Genomic DNA, 5723 nt, shown 5'->3' with positions numbered 1-5723 from the left:
TATAAATATAAATCCATGCTTCTTAGTTGTGCTCAAAATGGGGGCCGTTCAAGGAGAACATGGTCAAATCAAAAGCTCAAAACACTCTTACTATAAACATAAATTCGTGTTTCTCAAAATGGAGGACAATTCGGAATGGCTCCTGGACTGGAAGTCTGAAATGGAGGACGTGTCCTGGAAAAGGAGGACAGAATTTGGTCAACCTGGGTTAAAAATGTTAATATACATGTGAATCCCTGCTTCTCGGTCATGCTCAGAATGGAGGACCTCCATGAAAAATGGAGGACACGACCAAAGAAAAGCTAAAAAAATACACTCCTATTAATACAAACCCATTCTCCTTAGTCCTGATCAACATGGAGGACATTTGGGAACTCCTCCTGGACAGGAAGGAGGTTGAAATGGAGGATGTGTCCTCGAAAAGGAGGACACCTGGTCACCCTGAGCTACAAACACTAATATAAATGCGAACCCCTGCCTCTGAGTGCTGCTCAAAATGGAGGCCACGGTCATATAGAAGCTAAAAGCCCCAGACTCCTCCTGTCAATACAGATCCATGCTCTTTAGTGTTGCTGAAAACGGAGGGCATTGGGGGGACCCTCCTGGAGAGGAAGGAAGGCGGCTGAGGCGCTTGGGAGAACAGGAGGACCACGCTTCGTGCGCTGCGCCTGGATCCTAGTATCGCGCTCTGAGGCGTCGTTTCCTGGACGCTCTGCACTCTCCTCTCTATGGTCCCGCCCTCTCTGGGCTCTCGGCCGCCCTCTCCTCTCTATGGTTCCGCCCTCACTTCCGGTCGGGGCCCTTTCCCAGCGTGCACTGCGGCGGAAGAGAGTGACGACAATAACAAACAGCGGCGGCGGCGGCGAGGAGGAGGAGATTGAAGAGGCAGCAGCGTCCGTCCGAGGAGAGCCCTCCGTCTTGGCTGCCTCCCTTGGCCTCCTTCCTCCGCAGCCGAGGACGGGAGGGGCTTCCGCCGCCGGTCTCCGGCGCGGGATGGTGGTGCGCGGCCGAGGCGAAGGCGCTGCCCAGCTGTTGCTGCCTCTGCTGCCGTGGCCTCCTTCGGGTAATAAGGCAGGGATACAAGGCTCCCCAGCGAGGCGGCTTTGGGGTTCCTCAGAGGGATGGAAGGGAAAGAAAACAAGGCACACCGGAGGACGGCTGCCAAAGAGGGCCCGGGGCAGGAGGAAGGGGAGGGCCCCCGTTCCCTCGCAGGGCCCTGGGGATGCGGAGGAAGGGCCCCGTTATGCCGGGTGGGAGTCTGGGGCCGCCCCTTCTCCATCCCCCTCTTCTCTGTCTCTTTCCTCCTCTTTCTTGTCTCTTTCTTCCTCTCCTCTTCTGTGTCCCTTCTTTCCTCTTCTTCTGTGCCTCGTTCTCCTCCTCCTCCTCCTTCTATGTGTCTCTTCTTTCTTTCTTTCTCTCTCTCTGATCTCTTCTTTGTTCCTTCTTTCCTCCCCTTCCTCTCCTCTTTCTCCTCCACTTGTGTTTCTTTCTTACTCCCTTTGTGTGTCTTCCATCCTCTCCTTCTCTTATGTCTCCTTCTCTCCTCTCCTCTTCTGTGTCTTTCCTCCTCCTCTTGTATGTCTCCTCTGTCCTCCTCTTTTGTGTCTCCTGTTTCCTTCTCTCCTCTCCTCTTCTGTGTCCCTTCTTTTCTTCTGCTCTTTGTCCTTCCTCTCCTCCTGCTCTTCTGTCTCTCTCTCTCTCTCTCTCTCTCTCTCAGAGGAGTAGGGATCCCTTCCCAAAAGTTTCCTCCGAGGGCCATGACTCAGCCCATCCGCCCTTTTGCATCCCGCCCACAAGGACTCGGTTATGAAAAGGAGCCTGTGGTTTTCAGGGTGGCGGCAGCGGCGGCTCTTGTTGTTGTTTTGCTCTCCTCACTCACTCACTCACTCACTCGGTGTTGCTACTTTCTTCCTCTCCTCCCCTCTTTCCTCATTCGCTGTTGCTAGTCCTCCCTTTCTTTTATATGCCCTGCATGGCATACCTTTGTTATTCTGGAATTATACACCATAAAACAAAGTACATTACTATGTTTATTCAAAGGTCCACATAAACATCCTATTATCCTATGTCTTGCTGTGCCTTCAGTCCACTGTCGAACAGCCCTTACTGTCAGGAGGTTCCTCCTAATGTTGAGGTGGAACCTCTTTCCCTGCGGCTTGCATCCATTGATCTGGGTCCTAGTCTCTGGAGCAGCAGAAAACAAGCTTGCTCCCTCCTCAATATGACATCCCTTCAACAGAGATATCATATTACTTCTTAACCTTCTCTTCTCCAGGCTAAACATCCCCAGCTCTTCTCCTACTCCTCTTTCCCTTTCTCTTACATTCTTTGTCTTCCTTTCCTTCTCTTTTCTCCTTCCCCTTCTTGCTTGATCTTCCTTACTCTTTCTTCACTCCAGCTTTTTCCTCTATCTTTACATCCTCTCGCTTACTTCATCCTCCCTTACACATTCTTTTACCTTCATCCTGCCTTCCTCACACACAGTGTTGCTAGTTTCAAAGCTAGTTGTTTATCTGCACAGTTGGGAAGGTTTTCTTCCTCACCCCCACCACAAACTTTACTTGCCTTGATGTAAGTAGTTTTATTTGTGATGTATTTCATCCAGTGTGTAGTAGTGGTTTGAGCGCTGGCAAGGAAGTTCTGGAGACAAAGGTTCAAATCCCTAGTCAGCTATGGAAACGCAGTGACTTTAGGCAAGTCGCAATCTCAGCATCAGAGGAAGGCAAATGGAGACTTTTCTTTGAACAAATCTTGCCAAGAAAACCCTATCGTAGGTTCACCTTAGGGTTGCCATAAGGTGTAAATGTCTTTAAGGCACAAAACAACAATAGCATTTCATATCATACTGATTTGATGACTATCTCAGGCTCAAAACAACAGTTTTGGTTGTAGCTAAATCTCTTAATGCATGGTTCCCTTCTCTCACTCATTTAGTGTGAAATCTGGAGGTTGACTAAAGTTTTGCTTTTGTTGACAAAATATGCTGTCCTTTTGGTTTTCCCATGGATGTGAGAATATTCTTTATCTGTTTATAGATGTTGGGAGAAAATTAAACCGCAGAGAAATTAAACGTCACAAAATGAGTCTAGTACATGATCCTACCGGTTAGTCTTTAAAATACCATTAGACACTACTTTGTTACGTTTGCATACAAGCTAACCTAATTCTGTTTAACTTGGTAGTTGGGGTAAAATTAGTTTGGTTTGAATGATATGCAGGTTATGCTGGATATGTTGTTAAAAGTTTATTTGTAAATAAATACATCATTGCTACAGACTGTACACACATGTACTTAGTCCCAAAACACACTGCAGAAATACCCAGTTTGAGGCCACTTTAATTGTCCTGGCTCAATGCTAGGAAGCCCTGGGAATTCTAGTTTATGGTGGCATCAGAGCTCTCTGAAGGAGAAGGCTAAATGTCCCAGAATTCCCTAGCATTGAGCCATGGCAGTTAAAACGTTCTCAAACTGGATTATTTCTGCAGTGTGTTTTGGACTCTACAACTATTAGTATCATTCTTCCCCCCCCCCTTTTTTTTTTTTTAAGTACAAGATGCAGGAGGATTTCTTAGTGTGAGGGACATTCTGGTTGGTATTTAAAAAGAGATTTCCCCAAATTCTGACACTGATTTGCAAAAATACTTTTGTTATTTTGTATCTTTGTTAGCCTTTTCAGTACATCTGAGTCTTGAAATTTCCCTAATCAAACTGATAATTAGGTTTACTTTTGTGACTTACTTACATGCAGTCTGTTTCTTAAATGTGTTTGCTGATGGTTGTAATATAGGTCTTATTATCCATAAATATAGGATATTCAGTGTGCATTTTAAAGGAACGATAATTATTTGCTCACCCCCATGCATATTCCTTCTGTATTTCCCATTATATTAAGCATACTCTTTTACAGGAAGAAAAATATTTTCTATCTATATTCATGATTAAGATCTAAATTAAACCTGCGATAAAACCACCTGAGTATTCTTTCTATAAGAAGCCCCTATGAAATTCATGGGGATCACCATAAGTCAACAGGTTACTTGAAGGTGTGTGTATGCGCACACATACATTTTGCTAATTAAAAAACAAGAACTGTAATATACAGCTCTCTACAGCATATTTTTAATGTAGGATAGACCAGTATATATAAGAGTTGCACAACTATTTGTCACCATAGATGAACTAGCAATTAATGAAGGTTGTTGATATGTTAACAGGTATCTAGGTCAAAGGAAGCGTTGAAGTAATTATCTCAGTGTATTTGTGTTTGCACAGTCATAATGGCTTGTGATTGCATTGGATCTTGCTGCTTTTCAGTTAGATGTCGCTGAACGAGCATGATTGTTACAGTAATATTGTTGACATGAGAGGAGAATGCTCTGAAATTGAAATTGTTTGCTGACCAGATATGTGGCATGGATTAGTCTCACTTGCTGAAGGACTCCATTCAGTAGTGTCTCCTGAACCTTTGTGTAGTATTTCAGGATACAGGGGTTACCATGAGAGGAAGGGGAGAAGAGTAAATCTGCTTCTGCTAGACCAGTTTCATATGCCTAAATTTGCATTTAACTCCTGAATTTAACAATCCGTGCATTAATGATAGCATACTTTATCTGTAGATGGGCTTGACTTTTTGAACATTTGGATCTTTCACTAATCCTCACAACATTGTAGGCCGTTGTGCAGACAAAGATCACTGATGAGAGTGTATTAACTTGTCCTAGGTCCTATAAAAATGTTGCAGTACCTGGGATTTTTCCATTTTTCCTTGCCATTACATAGTCATGCTCTCAGAGAATTAAAAACACCATGAAAGACATCAAATGAAAGCATGGAATATGTAACCCTTTAAAAGTAGCATGATGCTGAAATGTAAAATCATTTTGTATGAAGGAGAATATCTGGAAAGATCTCAAACAGTTTTTTAAGTACAGTAATAGCAAAATGTGTTGGTTGTTTTGTTGTCTTTGCTTAAGGGATGATGTATACAACTGTTGTTAACTACTGATAAGTTGACTTTGATTTATGGTAGCCCTATATATAGAGACTTCCAAGTCACCCTGTCATCAACAGTCCAACTCAGGTTTTGCAGTCTCAGGGCCGTGACTTCCTTCATTGAGTCTATCCACCTGTAAAGAGATTCCCTCCCCCCCCCCCCTAGTCTCTTCTGCCTTCTCATGCATTATTGTTGTTTTCCCCCCCTAATGAGTTATGCCTTCTCATGATATGGCCAAAGTACTGTATGGCAGTCTCAGTTTAATCATCATGACTTCTAGGGAGAATTCAGGCTTGTTTTTCTCAGGGAACTGTTTATTTTTCTTTTATGTAGTTGAAGATGTCTGCAGAACTGTCCTCCACCATATTTCAAATGAATTGATTTTCGTCCTATCAGCTTTCTTCACCACCCAGCTTTCACAGCCATGCATAGACACTGGAAATACAGTGCCATGGACAATTGTAACTTAAGTATTCAATTATGTGGATTAGTGATTGTCACTTAATATTCCATTCCCTTCTATAAATACTCTTTCTTTCCCCCCCAGCATAAGCGATGTTGCATGACAAGCATAGGGAGCCTTTGACCCAGGTGCTGTAGAACTTCAGTTCTATCAGCCCTAGCCTGATGGGGCAATAGTGAGTTATAATGATGATAATAATAATAATAATAATAATAATAATAATAATAATAATAATAATAATAATAATAATTTTATTTATGTTTCCC

General features: G+C 43.4%; 1 protein-coding gene across 5 annotated transcripts in view; it reads left to right on the top strand.

Annotated features, from left to right (window-relative positions):
- Nucleotides 1-819: 819 nt before the first annotated feature.
- RB1CC1 (RB1 inducible coiled-coil 1) overlaps nucleotides 820-5723 on the top strand; it is a 90058-nt gene continuing 85154 nt past the window's right edge. For 4 of the 5 annotated variants that reach the window (XM_042461679.1, XM_042461678.1, XM_042461677.1 and 1 more), the window contains exon 1: nucleotides 820-1063. The gene's annotated coding sequence lies outside the window, so the exon portion shown is untranslated. Of the gene's footprint in view, nucleotides 1064-3035; nucleotides 3105-5723 lie in introns of all 5 variants that reach the window. The other variant, XM_042461676.1, reaches the window with a different exon arrangement.

Source organism: Sceloporus undulatus, chromosome 4 (genome assembly GCF_019175285.1).
Source record: "Sceloporus undulatus isolate JIND9_A2432 ecotype Alabama chromosome 4, SceUnd_v1.1, whole genome shotgun sequence".
Lineage (NCBI taxonomy): Eukaryota > Metazoa > Chordata > Lepidosauria > Squamata > Phrynosomatidae > Sceloporus > Sceloporus undulatus.
Note: the sequence above shows the minus strand (reverse complement) of the source record. Positions and strands in the feature narration are given on the sequence as shown.